The 24,279-nt window shown below is 44.8% G+C and overlaps 1 protein-coding gene and 1 pseudogene across 5 annotated transcripts in view; one reads left to right on the top strand and one right to left on the bottom strand.

The window, feature by feature from the left end:
• RALY (RALY heterogeneous nuclear ribonucleoprotein) overlaps window positions 1–24,279 on the bottom strand; it is a 251,326-nt gene that overhangs the window by 204,592 nt on the left and 22,455 nt on the right. The window contains exon 2 of one of the 5 annotated variants that reach the window (XM_066625729.1): window positions 5,423–5,511. The exons of the other annotated variants lie outside the window; for them this stretch is intronic. The gene's annotated coding sequence lies outside the window, so the exon portion shown is untranslated. The remainder of the gene's footprint in view (window positions 1–5,422; window positions 5,512–24,279) is intronic. 5 annotated transcript variants of the gene reach the window in all.
• On the top strand, window positions 18,239–18,355 carry LOC136650501 (5S ribosomal RNA; annotated as a pseudogene).

Raw genomic sequence — 24,279 nt, 5'->3', positions numbered from 1 at the left:
AAAGGGAGGACGTTGTTGGTCCTATGAGCAAAGAACCAGAGTGGGCAGGATGCTAGTTTAGTGGGAATAGCATCAGGAGCACACTCAGTGGATCTCCATACCTGAGAACCTATCCTTGAAAACACCGTAGAACTTGGATTTAAAGAGGATGATGAGTGATGTAATGAAGGTGAAATAGTGACAACTATTCTCTGTTTCTCAACATGCTAGAATGTTTATCGGCAATATGAGCAGGATGGACAAAAAGAAATGCTAGGAATTCAAAACCATAAAATATGGCAATTGCTCACTTAGGGCCCGATCATGACCAGTGCGCACCAGCTCACTGCTGGTGTGCACTATTGTGAATGCGTCATAAGGCACATTTGCGAGCCCTTACCACAGGACCAGCACTGGAGCTAGTCCAGTGCGAGCTCGCACTGGGCCAGCTCAGGTGCTGGGCTTACGTTCTGCCACCTGGCAGTTGCCTGGACTGCCCGGTGGTGGAGAGGTGAGTGAATGTGTGACGGGAGGTGGGGAAAAGGCGTTCCGGGGTGGAAGAGGCGGGGGAAGGTGGGTGGAGAGCAGGGAGGGGGCAGGGCAGGGGAGGGAGCAGGATGTGCGAGACCAGCGGAGCTCAGCTGCACTGGATCCTGAGCCTTGTGTCAGACCGCATGGTCCGAAACAGGACTCTCTGATTCTGTGCCAGCGCAAGAGCAACTGCAGCACTGAGTAGCCCCATTGCAGGGCTACTTCCCTTACTTAGGGGAAGAGGACAAAAGTCCCCTTCTCCCAAGAACCTGCTATGGGTTTCCCGATTGCACGTTGGATTCCACTGCAGCCATTTTGGTGCTGTGACAGTCCCGTGCTCTGGGCAGGTCAGGATTGAGCTGTTAGATGCCTTTTTAAAATGATTGCAGAAATTCATGGAGGACGGGTCTATTTCCGATTAGTATCTTTTAACCATGACAGCTAAAAGTAAAACATACAGATTCCAGTAGGTAGTTATGTCCCTGATTAGCAGATGCCAGGAACAGTCGACAGGGAATGACTTTCGACATCAGATGCTCATTGCGAACTTCCCAGAGGCATATGGCGGGTCATTGCTATGGTCAAAATCCTGGACTAGATAGATCTTTGGACTGGTTGAACATAGTGACTTTTAAACATTCTTGATGCCAGTTGTGAGGGGAAGTTTCCACCTTTCCTTTTTCTCATCTAGTGCAACAGATTGTCAAACTCTTCAGTATCATGGCATTCACCAATACTTCCCTCTTAAACCAAGGACTGGTTCATGTGTCCATTTTTGAGGTAAAAGGATAATATTTCAAGGTAAAAGAGTCATATTCAGGCGATAGGCTGATCATTGGGAAAAAGCCAATGTACGGTAACATGGTAGGAAGTCACATCTTGAAGGATACCTGACAGCGAATGTTATCTTGTGGTCATAACACCATCTCAGAAACAGTCATCTAGCTCAGCCCCAAGGAAGACGGTAAATATTCTTAGCAATCATTTCCTGTGTTTGTTACCTCTAGTCTAGGCAACTGCAATTCACTCACTGCAAGTTGAAGAGAATGAAAATCTGAGTGAACCTGCACCAGTTTCATTGGACAGCAAGAGACTGCCAAAAATGTCACTCAAGGGCCTATACAGAATGTGACAGAATTTTCTACAGCAAGAAGGAACGTGTCCCTGCTGGGCCTTAAACAAAAGGCCTCCAGTACAAAAGCAGCTGTTCAGACAACTCAGGTCCTGAATACCTAATACAAAATGGTTCCCTATGCACTTTTATTTATTTTTTTAAAATACATTTGTGTGCATATGCGTATGAGTGTGTGAAAGAGACACATGGTGTACAGCTTGAGGCTTTAGCTCCATGGGTAACAGCTTAGCATGGACATAAAGAAAAAAAGACAAATAGGGGGAGGGGGAAAAACAACCCAAAAATAAAAATAAATGATAATTGCAATATGTGTTCCCACTTTTGCCATGAAATGACTTCTTCCTTTAGGATAAAATTACTACACCTCATGGGGTTTTATTTATGAACATAAAATAGGAGGGCAACATGTCACTTTGATAAAAGCCAGCATGGAAATTCTATTGCCACATAATGACAACAGCAATTCATATTTGATAGTACTAGCTTGGAATTAACAAGGGACCAAGTGAAGGAATCCTGTTGGTGTTGTCCCTGGCCCCCTTCTGGCCTAAGTGTGCTGCTTCAGTCATGTTATTCCACGGAACAAGGTGTAAAAGAGTAGCTAGCAAAACAGCTGGTAGGATGGAGCAATTTCAAGTATGAAGATAAGAGAACATAAGAACAGCCCCACTGAATCAGGCCATAGGCCCATCTAGTCCAGCTTCCTGTATCTCACAGCAGCCCCACCAAATGCCCCAGGGAGCACACCTGATAACAAGAGACCTGCATCCCGGTGCCCTCCCTTGCATATGACATAGCCCATTTCTAAAATCAGGAGGTTGTACATACACATCATGGCTTGTAACCCGTAATGGATTTTTCCTCCAGAAACTTGTTCAATCCCTTCTTAAAGGCATCTAGGCCAGATGCCATCACCACATCCTGTGGCAAAGAGTTTCACAGACCAACCAGATGCTGCGTAAAGAAATTTTTTCTTTTGTCTGTCCTAACTCTCCCAACACTCAATTTTAGTGGATGTCCCATGGTTCTGGTGTTATGTGAGAGTGTAAAGAGGCCACTCTCTCTATCCACTTTTCTCTATCCACTTTATCCTTCCCATGCATAATTTTGTACGTCTCAATCATGTCTCCCCTCAGGTGTTCCTTTTCTAGGCTGAAGAGGCCCAAAGCTGTAGCCTTTCCCCATAAGGAAGGTGCCCCAACCCAGCAATCATCTTAGTTGCCCTCTTTTGCACTTTTTCCATTTCCACTATATCCTTTTTGAGAGCTTTCCTACCAACCTGGAACAATGATTCCTGTCCACTTGTGCTACATCCTGTAGTGGAGAAAATAGCAGACTGATATTCCTTCATCAGTGGATGCCTAATTTCATAGAGGACGTGTGCGTGTGTACATGCACACAGGCACCTAAATATGGAGGTGTGGGCTGATGTTTGAGCTGCTGGTACTGCCTCAAGAGCTAAGCAGGAGAATCTGTGGTTGTGTTTTTTGGATGGGAGATGCCAGGCTGTGACAAGCTGTAGTACCTGTTGTGGCAGGATGGAATCGCTGTTGAGCTGATTAGTCACATAGTGAGAGAAGCAAGGGAGTGTGTGAGAAGGCCAGCCAGCAAAGAACAGAGAACAACCTTGAGAACCTGTCCAGGTTCGATTTGTGGCTACCTAGTGAAGCTTGATGGCATGAAACCAGAGGAGATAACCACACAGTGAAGGGAACACGTGGTGACTGAGGATTCTGTGATTCACAGAATTTATTTGTAAAAGCCCCATTGGTTAGACTAGCCTGCCCAGGTAAACTGTCAGAGAAAGGTGGGGTACATACATACATACATACATACATACATACATACAAAGCACTAGTGATCTGCGTAAATAGTGGTCTATTTATGAAACAATATGAGCTTATAGAACACAGAATAGTGAGAGCCTTATTTTTCTAAAGCTAGAATCTGGGTATTGAATGTCTGCCATTCTGTTTAAAGGGTTTGGGCATCCCTAAGCAATTATGTAGGAAAATTATGCTTTTAGAATACACTGTTTTTCTAACTTCCAAACTTCCTTCGCCTTGCCATCTACTTTTAAGGTGGAAACAAAGCCCTGCGCGCATTTTCCTGTAGTCCCAAGTCATGCAGACTTCCAAAGAATGCATACATTTACATCGAAATGCTAAGTGAGCAACACTAATTATGTAAACAAGAAAAATGAAGAGACAAGATGAAAGCTGGAACACAGGCGCTCGCTAAGTAGACCAAGACAGGTGCAAGGAACAGAAGACCTAGACTCCTGTTATCTTTTTGTAAATCCTGCAGCTTCCCTGAGAAGGTTACAATTCAGCTTTGTTCAGTCCACAAACCTGGTAAGCAGTGGTCGCTCTTTCAGATCTATTAAGGCCTATTCGTGTTGAGTCAAATCTGTGTATAAAAAATCCATGTATAAACAGGCTGGACCTGTATAGAAAGTGGACATGATCAGGATCAAAACTTTGCAAGGGCAAAGGTCTGAAGTATCCCTACCCTCCCAACCTCTTTTGCTACTTATAAACTAAAGCAACTCCCCCATAGGGCCACACTGTGCAATCATATACAACATGTATAGTTGGACTGTAAGATGGCATTTCAAAACCCTTTTATTTAAATTTGAATTTTCATTCTTTTGGGTTTGGGTCACTTCATCATCTCTTTTTTATTGTTCTTAATTTTTCTTATTCATTCAACTTCTATTTTGCTTCTACAGGTCCAGCCTATTTATACATGGATTTTTTATATACGGATTTGACTCAACACGAATGGCCCCTGCAAATGAGAAAGAATGTGCTGATCCCTGGAGAAGGGGAAAAATGCATCCCTTTAAAATCAGTTTTAAAAACGGAACAGTCCTTTAACAACAGCCTCCTTAATGAGAGAGAGAGAGGGCAGCAGGCTAACAATCCATCAATCCTTCTCTCTCCTGCGGACCCCTCCCTTCCCCCAGCACATGAAAGAAATGTGATCATTTTGCATTGGTGAAGGAGGGGCTGACTGAAGTGCTGATGGATTGTCTTCTTAATGACTCTTATCTTAGAGTCAGGTCAGCAAGGCTGTTTTTCAATCACTGGAGCAAAGAAACTTTGTTTTTTAAATTGATTTGCTATAGTGCATTTATTTGATTTTATGAATGCCTGGAACCCACGCGAATGATTAGTCTCAACCTGTATTTTTTAACCTTTACATTGTCCTACAGAACAGCCATATAAAAATGTCATGATCTAAAAACTTTTATTATAAATTATTGCCCATCTCCAAACAGGGAGATAACGGTCAATACCATTTCCTGGGAGTAAGCCCCATTGAGTTCAGTGACCAGAGAGCAGAGCCAGTATAGCAGGGTTGGTGCAAGACCTCCTGAAACAGCCTGCCAAATGCTGCCCTGCTGACCCAATGATGTGCCAGCCTCTGCTCCTCCCACTCACCAACCCCTCCATATTTCCTCTTCCTCTCTGCCTTCCTTTTCCAACCCAGGGTGGAAGGAGGAGGAAGAAAAGTGGAAGGCAAGTAGGCAGACTGAGATGGTGGCCCCCACCAGTCCACTGCTGGAAGTGCCTTGTGGAAATAAGCCTTGTGGATGGGCCAGCCCTGCAACACAGTTGAGAGTACAGAAGTGCATTGCAAGAACAAGTAGGAAGTAAAATTCCTGTAGAGCTGGTAAATTCAGATGACCAAAGCAGGTAAGCCAAGCCATAGAACACATTCAAAAACATATCCATGTGTGTAGTACGTTGACATTGAATTAAGCAATTCTACCTTTTCAAGAGCATAGAATGTATTTGTCCCATTTTTCGGAAGGGAAACACTTTGAAATGCAGATCACTTGCTCAAGGGAGATATCTCATCTGAAAGGAGAGAATGGAGCAGATAGGATAGACTGAAAGAAGCAACATGGCCAAAGTAAGATAAGCCACAGGTGGATAATTCATATGTCTGGAATGAACTACATACAGCAGAACAAATCCTTGTCCTCCAAAGTTTACAAAACCAGTATAAGCTCCAACTTCTCACCAGGCACCCCCACAGACTGAACAAAACAGTCCATATACAAGACTGTATATACAACAAAGGTCATTCCAAAATCAGACCGCTCTTCATCAGTTGGCTGTGGGTGACCCAAATCACATATCTCAGGGAAAGGAAAGCATCCAAACTTTTCTGACACGTTAAAACAGTTTCCTGATTCCAATCAACTATTGAAATAATACTTTATTTATTTTGACTTTGCCCAGGTCAGGCCCAAGGGCCCTCCAGGTTCTGACCATTAATGCTGCAGACTCTCTCTCTGTCTCTCTTTCCCCCTCTGCCTGCTGTGGTTCCCTGTGCTGCTGGCTGCCCACCCATGCTTTATGAAATACCTTTTTTTTTTTCAAAGCATCACCTTTTTCTCAAATGGAAGCTCTTCAAATAATGCAACAAAGTGACTGACATGTCTGATGTGTTCTTGAAGTTCATTTTGTTCTTTTAATTAAGAGAAGATGCAAAACTAGGCTGTAGATCACATTCTCTCAAAAGTCTGCGTACTAGGCAATGAGTGATTCCGCAGCAGATTCTGACTGACAGACCTGTCAACAAGTGAGCTAGCTAGACACTCTGCCCTGAATCCTGACCCTCTTCTCAGGCCTAGTCTACCTGCATGGTTCAACACAGAGTAGTGCCAGTGATATAGCTGGCAGAGGGCCCTTCATAGCTCCTGGGGCTTACCCCAGGGCAAGAGGACAAATGTCCCCTTACCCTAAGGAGACCTTCAGCAGCCAAAAATCCCCCATGAGATGCAGCATAGCCCACAAAGGGAGTTACAGCCCAGTGCTGAGCTGCCCATGTGCGGGGCCGCCACAATGCCGAAATGGCTGCTGTGGCATCTTGTGCACAACAGGGCAGCTGCCAGCAGCTCCCTGGGGGAAGGGGACTTTTGCCCCCTTCCCACGGATAAGGAAAGTAGCCCCACAGTGGGGCTACTGGATTCTGCAGCAGTCCTTGGGCTGGCGCAGAATCAAGAGCCTTTATGTCGGGCCCATGGCCCAACATGGAAGCTCTGGATGCGGCAGGGCAGAGCTCTGCCAGTTCTGCCTCCCTCCAGCCCCGCTCTTTCCCCCTGGCACAACTCCTCCCCACCCTCTCCCTGCCGTCCCCCATCTCCCCCACCCTGGAATACCTCCTCCACACCTCTCCTCATGCCCCCACCCACTTCTCCACTGCCCTGTGGTCCATGTGACTGCTAAGTGGCAGAGCACTGGCGATCCACCAGAGGTAGCCCAGTACTGGCTGGGCTGGTGCTGAGGGCCGCGAGCATGCTTTATGGCATGTTTGTGACACTCACCGCCAGTGGTACGAGCTCAGGATTGGGCTCTTAGGATTGGACTGTAAGACATTCACTACAGAGCAGGACAACTGCCTTTTCTTCAGTGGAAAAGCATCTTATAGGAGAGCAAAACTAGATATGGTGTCTGCACCTGCACTGTTTCCACTGTGAAGTTCATAGCAGGTGGAGATGGGAGGTCATGATTGGCAGTAGGAAAAGGGTTCACTAACCCTTTTAAGCAGGGGTGCTCACACTTTTTTAGGCTCGAGAGCTACTTTGAAACCCAGCAAGGCCCGGAGATCTACCAGAGTTTTTTTACAATGTTCGCGCCATCATAACATATAACATTTATGTGTACAATGTATGTTGGTGTACCTTGCATAAACGCATGAGCCAATATTGCACAACACAACATAATTAACTATAAACATTTTTGTAATTACTTGAGTTTACTTTGATGACTTGCACTGAAGTGAATCAGCCAAGGATGCATAGTCCAGACAGTAGCTGCTGGCAGCCAGCCTCAAGCACACTTCCAAATGTTCATCAGTCATGGTGGAACTTAATGACCTTCATGTAGGAAAAGGCTGACTCACATAAATAAGTGGAGCCCTTCCTGCCTCAGGTGCTCTTATATCCCTGAGGGCCTATTGCCTCCAAGTGGCTGCAGCTGTGCAGCACACTCTGCTGGATGCCCAGGCCTTACCCTTAAAGGGGCCACTGCTGACACCACATCTACCTCCTCACCAGATCTTCCTCGATTCCAATACAAGTGGGGGGGGAGAGCAGATCTCTATACAGACCAGTGCAAAAACAGGGGAAAGGTGTGGGGGAGGGAAGATCTCTATATAGACATCACAGCAAGACCAGTGCAAAACCCCTTGCACACAGAACCAACAGATGGAAGTTGGGGGGGGGCAGATCTCCATACATACCAGTGCAAAAACAGGGGAAAGGTAAGTCAGCCCCAGTAGAGTCAACGGGGCTCACTCCCAGGGATGCGTGGACAGGAGAGAAGCCTGCCAGCAGCTCCTCTCCCAGGGAGGAGCCTGCCAGGGGCTCACTCCCTGGGCTCCCTGGACTCACTCCCTGGGCTCACTCGCCTGCCAGGGGCTCACTCCCAGGGATGCATGGATGGGAGAGAAGCCTGCCAGCGGCTCCTCTCCAGGTCTACTCATGAGTCAGCCCCAGTAGAGTCAAAGGGGCTCACTCCCAGGAATGTGTGGAGAGAAGCCTGCGATCGACTCATTTTGCCTCGAGAACAACCAGTTAATCGCGATCGACGTATTGAGCACCCCTGCTTTTAAGGGTTTAAACATTCTCCCAGAATAGCACCAGTCTTGATCGTCAAAGCAGATTTCTAGGGCTCCTAATTAACAAAAAAAAAAAAAACCAAACAAATAAACCAGGAGATACCAGTCATGAATTTTGAGCTCATTTCTGTTTGTTGGCTGTTAGTCAGAGGAACGTGGAGAGGAATTTATTGGGAGACAGAGGCACAGATTGCCTTACATTCTGTACAAGTTTTGTGACGTTCCTTACTTGCCACAAGCTGATTGTGCCCTGAATCCTTGTTTCTGATGTGATGAAAGGCAGCTGATGAGGGCCATGATGTCAGAAAGCCATGCACGGTCTCAAGTTCCTAGGTTTGGCTTAAGATAACAGATTTCTGCAGAGTTTCATAAGAAGCCATCAGGCTCCTAGGATCTCAGACTTGCTGCTCTGATCCTTTCTGGTCTGATCAGTTTCCTGCAACTGCAGGTTTTACTGAAACCTAGCTGGCTTCCCTCAGAATTCCTCAGATATTTTTGCTGCTTCAGGCAAAATCTTGAGGAGGGGGCAACATTAGCTGTAAACTGGAAAGTGATCCATTGGATTAAGTGAGTCAAAGGCGATAGGATGTGTTTGTGCTTCATCCAGCTTTTCAGTACACTCTTGGCATTAATAGCATCAGCTCAGTCGGCTGGAAAATAACATGGGATGGACTTTGATTTTACCAACTGCAGAGAACAATAACAGGCATTATTTTAAAGAGCGGAGCTGTTTCTTCCCACTGAGCTGCTAGGAATGGAGTGTATTTTGCCCCAGCATGTAAAACAAGTAGGGCTCTCAGAAGTTACATTCACAGTGTATGTGTAACTGAGGTCTAGTCATCTTCCTTTCCCAAATAAAGTGTGTGGTCCTTTGGTGCATGATTGTAACTTGGTTACTTAAACATAACCCAATTTCTCATCCTACCAAGGTGACAGTGAAGATCAAAATACATTTCCCAAACAAAAGCAACAGGTGCAGTTGATCTCTCCCTTGAAAATGAGCATATCAAGGCTGCATTCTTATACATGCTTACATGGGAGTAAGTTCCCTTGAACTCAGCAGAGCTTCCATCCGAGTAGATGTGGCTAGAATTGCACTGTAAGGACCCAATCCTAGCCAACTTTCCAGGGCCAATGCAGCTGCAATGCAGCCCCAAGGTAAGGGAATGTTTGTCCAGAAGAGATGTCAAAGTAGTTTATAACACAGTAAAGGCAGGAACAACAATGAAACAATGCAAATAAAAACCAGGATCAACAACAACTACAAAATGAACAGAAGCAAAGGATAGCAGGACCTAACAAAACACAGAAATTAACCACCAAAAGCATACCAAAACAGAAAGGTCTTAACCTGCTTGTGAAATGCCAGAACCAAGAATGTTTGGCCAAGAGAATAGTGCTCCAGAACTCTGGAGCAGGAATGGAGAAGGTCCAATTCATCATGGAGGTCAATTTGGCCTCCAAATATGATGAAATTGAAGTAACTACGGTCTGAGGTACAGATTGTTGAGGGACCTAAAAACAGGATGAGGAAGATAGTAGGGGCTGCTGGAACCAAGAGAGAATTAACAAGTAAGAACAGCTTTGGGGCAAAATGGGCTTGCTTCTGCAATGACTATTTCCAGAAAAGACTGCAGCCATAGCACCAAGGCACAACAGCATGATGAATTTCGTATTTTAGACCTCTGTTCACCATATTTAAACTGAGAAGGCATTTCTTCCCCGTGAGTCAGAAGATCACGGGCAGAAGATCACAGGCAGGAGGTCTGGTCTAGAGGGTAGAGCCTCCATTTGCCTGAAGATTAACATCCACAAGGTCGCCAGTTCGAGGCCACCGGCACCGTGCGACCTTGAAGCAGCTGGCAAGCTGCAGCTGAGCTGTTCCATCTGCTCGGAGCGTGGGAGGATGGAGGCCAGGATGTTAAACCAGATCGGAGTGTAACACCTTGAATGTGGTGGTTCTTGAAAGAGAGAACCTTCTTTCAATTTGTAAAAATCCCTGAGTGGATTTAATAAGCCTGCCTGTGTAAACTGCCTTGAATAAAGTCTTGAATAAAGACCAAGAAAGGCGGTATATAAATACTGTATATTATTATTATTATTATATTATCTGACTTTAGGCAATGTACATGTTCCATCCACCTTAAGATATGCTCACTTCAAGGTTTGGCAAGTTCTTTTTTTATTTTTGAAGCCGTGTTAAGTTTGCTGTTGCTGAAAGAGGGCCTCCAAAGAACTGAATTACCAACATAGCAAAAACGACACTTGGAAAGGACAATACCTTTTGACTAACCATTGAGGTGCACAGATATCCAAATGTAGTAAGTGTATTCAAAAAGTCCCATTCATTTTCAGCTGGGGTCTCAGAAGAAAAATTCCATTGCGGTGGGTGGGAAACTTTTCAATAGGCTAATAAAACACTCGAGTAGGTCTTTGGTGCAGAAATAAGTCCACTTCTCATCCTCATTGTTGTCTACAACTCCGTGGAGTTGAGGCTGAACAAGCAGCTTCTAAAGGCCCCTTTTAAGAAACGGATGTGATAGTGAGTTTAACCAGTGACTACAGTCCTCCATAATATAATTTCTATTACACATTCTTGAACGGCTCACATTTAGATCAGGAGAAGAAAGGGATTGAAAGACGGAGCAGGTGAAGGTTCTAGTCTTCAACCAGGGCAGTGTGAGAGAAAATAATTCAAATGCAGAAGTGAATAGGGCCGTAGAGAAAAGAGGGTCCTATCTGCATTGCTTTCCATGTGAAGGTAAATTAAAGCGGGACTCATTCTAACTTTGCATGCTGTTTTCTGGAAGAAATATTACTTTCTGCACAGTGTTGGTACTCATTAATTGAACAGGTAGCACAGTTAGCACAGGGAAACGTATTTGTTCACTCCAGCTCAGTTTTTGTTCTCCCATGTTAAGAGTCGCCACATTTCTGCATTGTTTTTTTTATTACACAACACTTTTTAACAGCTTGGGTTCCACCGAGCTGTTTTTCTTTCTGCCTCTGTCACTTGTATTTCGCTGCAGCGTACCGAATCCGGTGCCAAAAATGCCTTCCGAGGCCTTAGCAGTTTATTACTGTAGGCCAGTAAACAGCCAAGTGCCTTGCCCTGAGCGCAGATACAAGCATTATACTACCGGCAACTTGGGACATTTAACTCTGTTGTCATGGCAGGAATCTGCTGGGTTTTATTTCACTGTCCATTAGCTGAAGTATTGCCAAGGGAGGGCATTTGTGACTGCTGAATGCATTTCAGTCATGGAGATGCTCAGCTGGAACTGAACGGAAGGGATGTGTGTGTCCAAGCAAGCTGGTTTTTGGCATGCCCTTGACGACCAAATACCACTAAGTGCCTGTGACAAATCTGAGCCCCCTCTTGCCTTTGGGATCTCCCAAGAGCAGGAAGGGAAAGTTGTTTCAGTAAGAGGGAGCAGGGGTGATTTCATCCTGCCCCATCCTCAGCCTCGCAGGTCCTTTTCATCACTCAGGTTGCATTCAGATGGACCCAGGAAGAGGGGCAAGGATGGGATCTTGTGAGTGCAGAGAGAGCTTTGCTCCCACCTGCCTCTGTCCTTGTAAAGTGTTAAGCATTAGGAAGGGTGCACCTTGAGCTCCCAGCAGTCAGGCTCAGTTGCTACTGCCGAAGATTTTCCTCATTTGCCTGTTGAGTGGGATGGAGGAGCAGCCACTCACCAGTAAACTTGGGGAACATGGGGGCCCATTACTGGCCTTTGCCCAAGGGCCCCCCACAACATGGTACCAGCACTGAATCAGGCGGGGCCAACCCAAGACCTTCTGAGGCAGCATCCTGAATGCTGCTCCCCTTAGCAGGTGATGTGTCAGCCTCAGCTGCTCCCCTTCTCCAGTGCTCTAGCTCATCGCTCCCCTTCCCTTCACACTTCCTTTTTGTATCTCTCTTCATTTTCCAGTCCAGGGAGTAGGAGGAAGAGCAGATGAGGCAAGCTGACAGACAGAGATGGCCACTCTCCATTGATCTGCTGCCTGAGGCAAGTGCTTCAGTTTGCCTCATGAATGGGCCAGTCTAGAACCAGGGTATTTGGGGGGAAATCGTTTGCCTAAAAATAATGGTGATTGTGATCATGAAAACATTCACCTAGGCCAAGCAGACTTGTGCAGATCAGGTGGGTGGAGTTTGGAGCAACTGTCTACAGGACTTTGCGGTGCAGGGGGTGGGGTTTTTAGAATGGTTTCAGTTCTTAAAACAAGCTCACATACTCTGCATGGAGGCTGTCATGCCCCAAATTAAAATGCCAATTCTCCTCCCCCCCACAAGTTAGGACAAAGCACTGCTCCAAGTGGGGCAGGGCACCTACTGGCCCTACCCCTTCTAAAACACTATCCCACCAGAACTCTGTTCCTTCTGCAGATCTGGGAGACTGGTCTAAGAACTACAAGCCTGCATCAAGGGAGCTGACTCACAAGGTCCAATTCTGTATTACGGTGCATCAGAGCTGGCTTCTTGTACTAGATCCCAGTTGCCTGGATTGAGGAATTTGATTGATTGAGCTGCTTACCATAATAGCCCATGACTCCAGCACCATTTAGGAACAACTACTAACAAATTTCATCCCAGCAAGTGCACTGTTTATATTAATTAATTTGTGAAGACCATATTATGATTTGCTGGTATTCGGATAGTTGATATGATTTTGTAGTATATGAAATGGATTATTATGCTAATTGATTTGAATTGTTTTTCATTATACTTTTCATGGGGGGTTATCATTGCATAAAAGTGTTGGAATATAATTTTTGTTTTGTACTGCAGCGAGTCATGGACTCTTCGCTCACAACAGGAGAGGAAACTGAACGCTTTCCACATGCGCTGCCTCCGATGCATTCTCGGCATCACCTGGCAGGACAAAGTTCCAAACAACACAGTCCTGGAACGTGCTGGAATCCCTAGCATGTATGCACTGCTGAAACAGAGACGCCTGCGTTGGCTCGGTCATGTCGTGAGAATGGATGATGGCCGGATCCCAAAGGATCTCCTCTATGGAGAACTCGTGCAAGGAAAGCACCCTACAGGTAGACCACAGCTGCGATACAAGGACATCTGCAAGAGGGATCTGAAGGCCTTAGGAGTGGACCTCAACAAGTGGGAAACCCTGGCCTCTGAGCGGCCCGCTTGGAGGCAGGCTGTGCAGCATGGCCTTTCCCAGTTTGAAGAGACACTTGGCCAACAGTCTGAGGCTAAGAGGCAAAGAAGGAAGGCCCATAGCCAGGGAGACAGACCAGGGACAGACTACACTTGCTCCCGTTGTGGAAGGGATTGTCACTCCCGAATCAGCCTTTTCAGCCACACTAGATGATGTTCCAAAACCACCTTTCAGAGCGCGATACCATAGTCTCTTGAGACTGAAGGTTGCCAACATATCATATCTTTTCATTCGTATGGGTTGCAAAATGACTTGAATGTAGCAACGTAGAAAAATGACATATGGATTAAAATTGTAAGTGAAGAGGCGAAGGTCTGTGTTTGATTTAGCAAGAAAAGGTGAGAACAATTTCTCTGTGTGTAAATATATATTCTATATGTGTGAATCAAAAACAAACTGTATGTGGCTGAAGTTGTATGGGGAAAAATGGCTTGGATTAAGAAGTGGCTCTCAAGTGACTCACGCATGTCACGCAGCGACACATACTTAACGGTGTGCTTAGACGGTGGAAGCTGGTGGATGCAAAGGAATTGGTTAAAAGGCTTGGCACCAAACTGGGCAGAATAGCCTTCCAGAGTTGCAGGCTGCTGGAGGTTTATGAGGAAAACAGCCGCGGTGCACTTGGCCGTTTGCGGAGCTAGGGCGAAGAAGGAGAGATTCACAAGACAAGAGCGTGGGAAGGAAAGAAGTCTGATCTCACGCAATCACATTCGTCATACCACCTCAAGCAATGCTCACTTGTCAAGAAAAGCTCTGTGCTTCCAAAATACGAAGCGGACTGGTATTTCCCATTCTTCCACCTGAGGCCACAAGAGCTCTTGTCTTGCCTCCAGTGGCAAAGGGCACCAGTGTGGAAAACATGACTCATCTCTTGTTGCCACCCTGCTCAGCTCCCCTCTACTGCCTCGCCGCAATACATTTCTTCTTAATTTGAATGGAGGGCAGAAAATAACAGATGGTGGTGGTGATGACATGACTCTCCATGTATCTTTCGTACTCATGGAATTCTTGGAGGACTGCTGCACGTATTGTGGGCTGATGACAAAAAATAGCTGCTGCTGCTAAGTAGCTTTCTGTTTGTGCTTAGCTTATGCTTTGCTCCAAGATCCTGGTGGTAGGGCCAAATTGATCAATTTCTAATTAAGCACTAAAATGCCTGGCACTCCAGTCGTAAGGTCAGCCGAAGACTATCTTGCAGAGTGAATCCTTCCTGGACGCCCCCCCCCCCGCCAGCCTTTCAAGTGCATCTTGGGCAGTGCTAAGGATTTATGCACTTCATCGCCTGTCATTTTCTACCCTGGAGGAAGCAAGCCTCTAAATTGAATTATCACAAAGAAATCAATTGCAGATCAAACCTCTGTGAAATTATAATTGCTTTAATGATCTGCGGGTTGGAAAGAATGGAAGATGGGGTGGGGGGAGAGGGAGCTGGGTAGTTAGCGTACCATTCACAGAGCTCATATCAGGATCACTTTTTGTTTGTAGGAAAAATTAGAACCTCCTAATTATGCATTAATTTTGCCTTCTATTAATTTTCCATTTTTAATATTCAGTGAGTCCCTTCCCTTCCTTTGACTAATGTGACTGCAGTGCAGGATTCTGAATTCTGCAAAGCTCTGTGGTTATCGGAGGGTAGTCACACCAGACTTGATTTTATTTCAGCCTAAGTAGCTGCCATTTTGATGAAAATATTCGGGCAGGAAATAAAATGGAAAAGATACATGAGCCTTTATGACTCATCCAAAATGTTATCAGCAGCCTTCTTTAGCCTCTAGCCATAAACCACTTAGGTATAGTGTGTCTGCAGAGACTCTCATTAGAACTGACATTTTGACAAGTCTATACGAAAAAAAAAAACATAACAACAAAAAATGAACCCCCTGCAACATTTTGAGTAATTTAAAAATTATCACTGGCAATGGAACAGATGCAGACAAGGAAGGACTCGGCTGTGATAACCTATTTCCTTGCCCAGCAAAATAGTCATTAATTTAAAAAGTTAAAAAGTGCACCCAGCCTTCCTCCTTAATGAATCGTATCTCTGAAGAAAGGCTCAGGATTTCCTGCATTATGTATTGGGGTGAACACAACTGACGTACTATAGCCATAGCTGTATGAAGGGAGGAATGTGCACAGCGTTAATTCTTGTTTTGCATGCCAAGGATCCTACTCATCGTCAGGCAACAGCTCTACTAAAAAAATCCTCTTTGCTGGGGAAGGAATTCAAGATGCCATGGGGGGATAAGAGTTGTATTGATTTATACCATTGCCAGCAGCAGGCATGTTCTCAGCTCCGTTGCGGGTGCTGGTGAGAACATTCTAGGAGTAAAAATGAACGAGGCACAAGAAATCCCGTGGGTCAAGCAATGTACATATACTGTACACGTACACATTCACGCTGACAGGTGGAGTGGGCAGCTGGTGGACTGGGCAGCAAATCCAGACTTTCAGTCGATGATTTATGCCCAGGACATGCCTCACTCCAGGCTTACTTGATACTCTCAATTCAAAGAGCTATGGGTCATAAAGATAGCACCTATCAGGGAACCAGTGCGGAGCAGGGAGCTACTAGAGATAATTGGCTAGATTCTTTCCCCTTCCCTGCAAGGATTTGCCCACATTCTTCCTTGTTGAAGCAACAAGTGCAGTGCTTGCTGTATCGTTCCAGCATGTCTCAGTGCTTGTCGGCCACTGACCCTATCAGATCCCTAGAAGCTGTTGCCGGGAGATCTGACCCCACAAAAGGTGACCTGAACATATCTTCAGCCTGCAAACTTTCTTCTTCTCTTGCTTTTATCTGATTTTCCTGCTTGCTGGGTTCTTGGCCCCAGACTTGCTTCCTAAGGCATTTGTTCAGATGCTAATCCAGATTATGAGTTTGATAAAAATTACATGTGGCAAGGAAGCAGGTAGGTTGTGGTATTGTGACCAAAGGAAGGAGCTGTTGTTAGAGAGCCAGCAGCTGAGGAAGCAACTTTTCCAGTGCCTTGCATGGAGTACTGGATGTCAACTACATGGGTGTTCTGATTTTCAGGACATTGCTAAATTTAACTACTCAGGACATCAACCCAATTGTTCATTCACACAAAATAGCTGCTTCAAGGTAACTGCTCTCCCCAAACGCAGTTGTGAATTGTGGACTTGTTCGCATAATAGTTTTCAATTCTTGGTTGAAAGACAAAGTTTTCTGTCCACTCACTGGTTACAACTACACACCTCTAAGACAGTGATTAAGTCTGCAATCCTTTACACCCTTACCTGGTCCCATTGAACATGCATAGGATAGACATGCATGGGATTGTGCTGTGAGGAAGTGTAACCACCAAGAAACACAAACATATGAAACGGCTAGGTAGACACCTAGAGCAATGGTGGCAAAAAACACGTGATGAGCCCAAACAAACACGAGTGAGAGAAAACACATTTGCAGCACCTAGCCAGTCAGCAGTACCAGCAGGGAGACTTGTGCCATCCTACTGATGCTGCATTTGGATGGACGGCCGCCAGCAGAGGTAAGGGGCGATGGGAGGGTGGATCAGAGGAAGGGAGGAGCATTTCTGGGTGGAGGATTGTGAAACTAGGGGGCTGATTGGGCACAGAAAGGGGCAGGATCAGTGGAGTAGGCCTCCGCCATATCCTAATCCCCTTCCTGAGCCTGAATGCCCTACGTGGGGCTGCTTGGACTTGCGCCACTACATTGCTGGGGCTGCCCTCGATGACCATCCAGAAACTGCAAATGGTGCAAAATGTGGCAGTCAGTGTGGTTATGAGGGCACAGCGATTCAACTCTGTCAAACTGCTGCTCCTGAGGTTGCATGGGCTACTGAGTTGTTTCCAGGTGCAATTCAAGATGCTGTCCTTGACCTTTAAAGCTCTTCAGAGCTTGAGACCAGGATAGTTGAAGAATCACATCCTCCTCTATATGATGATCTGTTGTTGGAGGTCATCAGAGGGGCGGCTCTCCGGTGTCTGCCACCACTGATAGAGGCTAGGTTGGTGGCAACAATGATGGAAGGCCTTCTCTCCCAATAGAATTAAGAACTATCACCTCTCTGGTGACCTTCTGACAGGGCTGGAAGACCTTTCTGTTTAAGTAGCCTTTTCAGTTTAGTGGTGCCCTCCCCATAGACTGATTCCCCATTATTATTCTGCTCTCTATTTTATGCACTGCATTTTTATTGGGTTTTTGTATCTATGATCTTAATTGTATTTTATCTATTGTATTTTAATGTAATTGTTTGTGAGCTGCTTTGAGCATTTTTGCTTTCTAAGTGAAAAGGCAGCATGTAAAATTTTTAAATGAATAAGCTAATTAATAAAATATTGACCTTAACCCATATATTTCTCTGGCGATAAATATGACCCTGCCCTCCGCAAACATCAGAACAAACCCTTACTTTAAGCTTTGTATTGCATTGCACAACTGTTTATGATTTTTGATGATGTGTTTCAACCTCCCTGGAGTCTTTGCGGGTTGAGTGAGCTAGAAATAGTTTGTGAGATGGGCTGTAACTTAGTGGTAGAACATTTGCTTTGCATGCAGAAGGTCCTAGGTTCAGTGTCTTGCATCTCTTGGCTGGGAAAGGTCCCTGTCTGAAACTCTGGAGAGCCTCTGCCAGTAAGTATAGACAACACTGAGTAAGACGGACCAATTGTCTGACTCAGGGTAAAAGAGTTCCATACGAAATCAGTACACACCTTTACTCTGTTATTTTGAGCTTTTGTAACTCACACAGGGCCCGACCCTATGGGCCATGGTGCTGGTGATGCACCAGACAGCAACTGTTACCCTGCACATGCCCAATCTCATCTGAACTTGGAAGCTAAGCAGGGTCAGGCCTGGTTAGTACTTGGATGGGAGACCGCCCGGGAATACTGGGTGCTGTAGGCTTATACCATAGTCTTTCGAGACTGAAGGTTGCCAACCACCACCATTGGCCTGGACTGTCACAAAAAATGCCATAAAGCACTTTTGCACCAGCAGAACTGACGTGCCACTGATGCTGAGCCCAGTGCCAAACAGCGCTGGGTCTCAGTGCCCAAAGATTGTAGCCGAAAGCTCCTGGACGTAGGAACAGCCACTAGCTGGCAGCAGGACTTTTTGGGGTGGGGGGCAGAACCTGGCCCCGGAGAGGGGGCAGAGATGGTGGCAGGCTCTCCTTGATTCTGCACCCACCTGGATCTTACACAGAGTAAGGGAACATTTGTTCCGTGCCCCCTTAGGATACAGCGGTTGCCATTTTGGTGCCATGTAGCCCTGGGCACTAGGGAAGCATAGGATTGGACTGTCATTCCCTAAATATCTATTTGGGTTCTATCTAATGCAGTTGTAGGCAGCTGTTGCTCTTGGAACACTCCAAAACTTCACTGATGTACAGGATCCATATTTACTATGCAGCATTGTGAACTGCACATTTTCAAACTATGTGCGCTGATTTAGGAGATACATTTTTGATTCATAGTTCTGTGAACAGCTTACTGTGTGACCCTGAGACCATAATTTCATTTTGCTCTGCCCAGGTTTCCTGTTCTCTAAACATCTTGCATGCTCTTGTCAGTCACTGCTGTCAATCTAATGTGTTGGGAACAGGGTAGACTGTATACATGAAAGCCTATTATTGTCAATGAAAGATTTCTCATTGACTTTAGGGTGTTTGGTTAGTGCTTTGGAGTGATAGATTAGTCCTCTTTGAATGCATTCAAGATAATAAAGAGAACGAATTAAGCAATAAAGTAAGGCAATGCAATGTTAAGGCAGAGGACTGTCATTTACTGTGTATATGCACCAAGAATCATGGCCAATGTCTTTGGCACCTGCTTCAAAGACATTATTGTATTTGAAAAGAACTACCTAATTGAAGACATTTGTGGATTATGAACCATCTCAGTTACAATATGCAATTCAAGAAGCTCTGTTGCTGTTGCCCATAAGAAGAACATAAGAACAGCCCCACGGGATCAGGCCATAGGCCCATCTAGTCCAGCTTCCTGTATCTCACAGCGGCCCACCAAATGCCCCAGGGAGCACACCAGATAACAAGAGACCTGCATCCTAGTGCCCTCCCCTGCATCTGGCATTCTGACATAGCCCATTTCTAAAATCAGGAGGTTGCACATACACATCATGGCTTGTAACCCGTAATGGATTTTTCCTCCAGAAACCTGTACAATTCCCTTTTAAAGGCATCCAGGCCAGATGCCGTCACCACATCCTGTGGCAAGGGGTTCCACAGACCAACCACATGCTAAGTAAAGAAATATTTTCTTTTGTCTGTCCTCGCTCTCCCAACACTCAATTTAGTAGATGTCCCCTGGTTCTAGTGTTATGTGAGGGTGTAAAGAGCATCTCTATCCACTTGATCCTTCCCATGCATAATTTTATATGTATTAATCATGTCCCCCCTCAGGCGTCTCCTTTCTAGACTGAAGAGGCCCAAATGCGGTAGCCTTTCCTCATAAGGCCCCAGCCCAGTAATCATTTTAGTCGCTCTCTTTTGCACCTTTTCCATTTCCACTAAGTCCTTTTTGAGATGTGGTGACCAGAACTGGACACAATACTCCAGGCGTGGCCTTACCATCGATTTGTACAACAGCATTATAATATTAGCCATTTTGTTCTCAATACCTTTTCTAATGATCCCAAGCATAGAATTGGCCTTCTTCACTGCCGCCGCACATTGGATTGACACTTTCATCGACCTGTCCATCACAGAGGCCTCCTCAAGGTATGGGGACATTTGTTGCCTTACTTTGGGGCTGCATTGCGGCTGCACTGGTGCTGAAAGTTGGATAGGATTGGGCCTACAGTATGTGTTTTATTAGTTTCATGCTTTAGTGGGATTATTGTTTTTCTTGTTCAATTTTGTTCGCAGCCCTGGTAACATTTATCCTGAAGAGCAAGGCGTAAATATATGTTTTAAATCAATTAATTACATACTCTGCCACTGACAGTGCTTTACTGTTACACGTTAAGTGCTGACAGTTATCACACACAAATAAGTTTAATTATCCAGACCACACATTACTCTATTTTTTCTTAATGCTATAATCCAGTATAAAAAAATTCACTATGGACAGTCTGGGAGGACTATTTATGAATTCGCACATTTTATGAACTTTGCAGTGAATGAATGATCCAAAATCATCAAAATTAGAAACCAGTATGCCAAATTCAGCCAACGCAATAAAAAGTGCAAAGAAAAAGACACTCTTCATCTGTGCCTTAATAGTTATGCTATCCTGGTTCCCACTCCAGAAGGCAGACAAATGTTATTTCCATAACAAAGATGGGGAAATGTAGCAGCTGGATGAAGAATCATTAGACATTTGTTACACAATAAAAAAGACTAGGAACAAATGGGCCTTTACAGATTTGAAAAGATCAATGTTAAGTTTGCCTAAAGAACTCTTCTCTTAAGAAACCCTCAGCATTTTGGAGATTAGGATATGGTGTGTAGTCTCTGATGGCTGATATGGCCATTGGAGTATCTTCCTCAACAGCGGACAGCAAAAAATATTATAATTTGTGGCATGCTGAAGTTGAGGAAGCCAAATGATGCTTCCATCACAAATTAAGGTTAAAGTCTTACAATAAATTCAATAATACTTGTCACCCCTTTAATGTCACACAAAATCTGTCAAAGGAGGCAGCTATCTCTCTATTCCTACTGTTAAGGCTGTGTTGAAAGAGAGTCGGATGCCCCAAAAGCCCCTGGTAGCCAAACTAGGCAATAAGATTGGGGCCTGAGGGTTCAGCTTTTAAAATATAAATATGAACTGTTTGGGGCCCTGTACAGAGCTGTGGCAACAGCTGTGGGAGAGGGGGAATTTACCTTTTGAATCTAACTCATGCCTCCTCTTTGCCCTGGAAAGAGCTGCTCTTTGCCCTGGGAAGAAAGTCATTACCATTGGTGTCAGTGAGAACTTTTCTCCAAGGGCCGGGAGGGGATGAGAAGATGTGGATAAGGACTTTAGTGGGAGCAAAGGGTTAAAGCCACAGTCCTGATCCAAACTGGAGACCTGCCTGGCTGCTACTTACATTTAAAAATGAACTCTCCAGAATGTCCATTGAGACTAGCTAGTTCCTTCACCAGGATGTGTGTGTGTAGATAGGTAGGTAGGTAGGTAGTTTGGCATTAGCATGGTCAATGGAAGTCAAACACTATGAAAGACTGAAGGGTGAAGGTAAACAAGAACCTATTTCCTTTTCTGCTCAAGATATAAATTTATCTAGACATGAACTCTGAGCATTCTTTCCTGCCCAGCAAGAAGTACAAATTACAATCATGTTTGTGCTGTTGTGTGTCATCTGAAGCTTTTATTTTTTTCAAAAAGGAGAGTGGACAGCAACATGGAGAGTCATACCTTCCCCCGCAACAAGGCTAAAGCAAAATTAACTTGCCCCCCACCCATCAGAGATAAGATACTTCAGATTACCCAGAGCTCAACCTTGTGAAGCCTGTGGGTGCCAGGGGAATTCTGAAAAGGGGTGGCAAGTGTCATTGGAAAAGGGCTGCCAGCCGGGAGCAATCTCTTCCACATGCACATACCATCCATGCTCCCATAGCTGTTCCCACACCTGCCATCCTCTTGAAGCTCCACTTGATTGTGGAGTTGTGTTTCAAGGGGGAGGGAGCGGAAAAGAAAGTGTGGGGAGCATCTGGCTGCCTGGCTGGAGGCAAGAGTACTGGACTACTTTTGCTTGATTCACCAAGGACTCCCCTTATGTTCATTACTTATAGACACTATTACCTTTGAATCAGGTCCACAAAGGCTAAAAAATGCACTAGGGATCCACTCTGAATTGAATATGCCCTAATTTTCCCATACAACAGCAACAAAAGTGAACTTGCAGGCCTATCCATTTGCCTTTTTGTACTAACATGTTTTTGCTCATTTCTCTTTTTTTTGAAAAATAAAATAAATAAAAATGCCGCTCTAATAGCAAACAAGCTCGCACACCATCAAAGTCAAAATTAAGATGCAAATACATTCTGTGAAGCTAAACTCGCTCTCAATCTATTGCCAAGGGAGATCAGGACAGAACAAGCAAGGACCAGAGCCTGTCTCTTAAGCCAATATGGTGAATATCTTATATAAGATTCTCCCTCGACTTTCACTACTCTCAAGGACCAGGAAGCGAAACAGGCCTTATGTTGTCAGTGAGAAGGTTTAAGCTCCACAACTGAGAACTTCCACTGTTTGAATCTTTAACATAAAAAAAAGGAGATATTTCGGTACAGTACATAAGATTTGCCCTGCTGGATCAAATCAACAGTCTATCTAAAACAGTACCGTGTTTCCATCATATGTGAAAGTACAAAGCTGTCCATTGGTTTATCTACTTCAGCAACGACTACACTTATTAACAGTGGCTTTCCAAGTTTTCATTCAGGGGTCTTTGCCAGTTTGGAGGTGCCAAGGACTGACTCTAGGACTTTCTGTATACAAGGCAAGTGCTGTACTACTGAGCCACAGAACAGACATCAGCTGTCTGCTTGATCACTAATTAGAACCAAAAGGAAGTTCCCTCACCATTAAGAAACCTGGAAATCACACAAGACAATGCAAATGCTAAAATTCTGAGGCTATTAGTAGCAGCTGAATCCATCCATCAGCGTCACTCTATGACCACATTTCCATAAAAATAATAAAGTCTTTGGTGGACAGAGCCAGGATGAATTCCCTTGAAGTGCTAACTCTAGTCCAATTAATCACAAAGGGCATTCATTGCTATAACATTTTTGAGGTCTTTCTTGCGTGAAGCAGTTATTTGAGTTCCTTAACTGAATGCCAAGCAGAGACTGCAATATTCCTTTCTTTAAATCTTCAAAAATAAGCATTCTATGCATTCTGTGTAGTAATAACGTATTCAGCTTTTCCATTTGTTTTGCAACTTAAACAATTTTTTGTTTTTGGTGAATGATGCTTAATGTCATGTGATGATTCTGAAATCCTTCAATGCCTCTCAATACCATGTTGAACAAACATCTTGTGAATTTCTAGCAATATCACATACCACTGTAGAGGATTCTGCAACAAAATGTTAGAGAACTCTAACACTGGAGACTGGGTTTTATGGTAGGTCTGACCGATGGTAGATATGTCCTCCTGCTGCAATCAAAATAGGTGAATTCTGTTCACCTACAACTTTTAGCAAAATCTTGGGACATATACGATATAATTATATATAGGTGTGCCCCCTTATCTGCAAGGGGTCTGTTCCAGGACCCCCACAGATTTGGAAACTGCAGATATGGGGGGTGCTGATATTAATACTGCCCCCTCTGCACACACATTTGCATTCTTTTAAGTCACCAGCAAGTGTTTCTTGCTTTAAACAGGGCACTATAAGCACTCAAACTTATAGTGCGAAGAGAACAGGCTGCCAGCAGCCAGAATAACTGATGAAAATAGACATAATGCTAAACAGGAAATAGAAGTTAACTGCTTCCCAGCCCTGCAGGGATTGTTATCACTTAAGAGCTTGAAGCTGCAATCCTACACACACTTCCTCATGAGTAAGCCAAGAATAAACAGAATGGGATTTACTCCTGTGCAGACATGCATAAGACTGGGCTGTGATGCCACAGACATTCTCACTCCCTGTTCACAGCTCGTGCTGTCTATCTGTATTGCCACTAATTTAAGATATGCTCTCATCTCACTGCAGGCCCTTCACAGTTCCACCGCAACCGATCTTCAACATTTATTTCTTCTCACTCTGTGATAGAAGTGAACATTTGAACAAGCAGAAAAATCTGCCTTCTGACTGCCAGCACTCCTTTCAAGTGATTTTGATGGAATGGGGCCTGT

This window comes from Tiliqua scincoides, chromosome 4, assembly GCF_035046505.1.
Source record: "Tiliqua scincoides isolate rTilSci1 chromosome 4, rTilSci1.hap2, whole genome shotgun sequence".
Taxonomy (NCBI): Eukaryota; Metazoa; Chordata; class Lepidosauria; order Squamata; family Scincidae; genus Tiliqua; species Tiliqua scincoides.
This window is presented reverse-complemented; position numbering and strand designations above follow the sequence as displayed.